General features: G+C 35.7%; 1 non-coding gene across 1 annotated transcript; it reads left to right on the top strand.

Annotated features, from left to right (window-relative positions):
• Nucleotides 1–1,423: 1,423 nt before the first annotated feature.
• On the top strand, nt 1,424–1,685 carry LOC149178844 (RNase MRP). The gene has a single exon (XR_016258946.1).
• Nucleotides 1,686–2,142: the final 457 nt, after the last annotated feature.

Genomic DNA, 2,142 nt, shown 5'->3' with positions numbered 1-2,142 from the left:
CCACTATCTCGCATCAATATTATCCACACAAAGGAAGGAAATGCCATTTGCTCAACAATGAACAGTCATTAGTGCTCATAATCATGGCACTCGTGGCACAATCATCAGTGCTTATAAACATTTTTTCATTGGTAACAAAACTTTGTTATGGCATTTGAGGTTAGTGTTGAGCCATTTATGGCAAGTACGCAAAATAACATTATAGGAAGGAAAACATTTCATTATGTAGATTAACATTGTTGGAGGGTAAGATTTATTTTTGAAGAGCACCAACTAGTAGATGATTATGCTAGATTTGTTTAGAGTGGTGAAGGCTGAATGAAATGCATTGAATTCCACATCCTTGAGTTATAGGACGTCAACAACCCTGTTCAATTCTTCAAATTTGATGACCAAAATTACTCATATTCATATTCAATTTTCATTCATATACTCATTCTCTATTGATGTTCAACCCCCAAAATCTCCAATCAATGAAATTGAATCCAAGTAACTTGTAAAGGAAAAACTCAATCTCTAATAGTAGAGACTCCATATGCCATAAAAAGCAACAATCCATGAATGTGATGCTTAATATAAGACAATCCAAATATATTCACAATCTAATTAGAAGAAATTTAATATCCTACAAATCAGACTATATCTGGTTACTTAGTTGCAGAAAACTCAAATCTTTAATACTAACACTCAAATTTCCTATCAAAAAGAACAATGCATGAAAGAAAATCCATAATTGATATAGAAAAAACATGACATATTCATAATCTATAAATATTTTAACAATCTTAACTTTCTAAATAATCAAACTAAATTCAATAAGTATCATCTACTTTTTATTAAATAAATTTTAATATATATCTTAAGTCAAATCATAGTCCAAAAAAAATTCAAAATAAACCCTATCCATTACAATTACCTAGTGACAAAAAAATATCTGATAATTAGTTTTTGATACTTAATTTCTTATAATTGAAGTGACAACTTGCAAAATAATATCGACACCATTTCACAACTCCCTCATCCAAAAACCCATATGAAAAACATTATTCATTTATCATAATGTATATGTGTTTGGAACCTTTTTATAAATGAAAATTTAAAATATAGATACTGGGACTCTCACATTTCTATAACAGTGCCTAAGAACCATGTTCCAAAACTGAGCTCAGGTTAATCAAACAACTAGAGATTTACCAATGCTAACTTATCAATATTCGCACACTGAATTGAAAGGTGGGCTATCCACATTATCTCGCATCAATATTATCCATACAAAAGAACGAAATATCATTTGCTCAACAATGTCCGCGGGCAAAGGGAAATTCATTTAGTGAAATTGTTATTTATTTATACCACATGCTTCAAGTAGTTTAAATTTAAGTTGTTGACAATAGGCGACGGACGAGACTACTTGCAACTAGAGAGGCAGGGTGGCGAGGTGCTTCGGTCGTACCTTGTAGTGAAGGCCGAGGAAAGTCCCCGGGCCAAATATCGCAGAAATTGCAAGCTCGAACGAGCAGATCTTCGCTTTGTAGAACATCTGGCGCCTTACCGGGCGGGGCTGAGACACGTGTGGAGCCTTCTCTTCCAGGTGATGCTCGGCGAAGCAGCTGGCCATTCTCACAGTGATGCACCTAGTCGGATCATCATTCGACCAACAGAATGGGGCTTACGTCCACCCTGCCTAAATTTTTTGTTTGTTATGATGGCTCTACTTAGGCAAGCAGAGGTAAAGCCACAAACTGAGGCCCATTCGATAAATTTCAAAGGCGGAAAAATTGTAACTGAGGCCCATTCGATAAATTTCAAAGGCGGAAAAATTGTAATGCTCCCTGAGGCCCATTCGATAAATTTCAAAGGCGGAAAAATTGTAATGCTCCCATCCCAGATGAATGAACCACCACCGTTTCATAGTGCGAAAGATATTGCACAATTGGGGTCGGATGAATGAACAACCACCGTTTCATAGTGCGAAAGATATTGCAGTGTGAAGGAGAGGGTACAAACAACTTTATATTCACAGGGAACAAAACTGTGATGTACAGAAAGAGGTCAGTAAAATGAATTTCGTTGCAGAATCCAGATTCGGTTAAACCTCTTCAATAACATTTGGTGGAGTTTTTCGACCCAAACCGGGTTTTC

This window comes from Pinus tabuliformis, chromosome 4_1 (assembly GCF_031772625.1).
Source record: "Pinus tabuliformis cultivar Carrire ecotype Pingquan chromosome 4_1, CPIR1, whole genome shotgun sequence".
In the NCBI taxonomy this organism is placed as follows: domain Eukaryota; kingdom Viridiplantae; phylum Streptophyta; class Pinopsida; order Pinales; family Pinaceae; genus Pinus; species Pinus tabuliformis.
The sequence above is the reverse complement of the archived record's forward strand: the minus strand, read 5'-3'. Positions and strand labels throughout refer to the sequence as shown.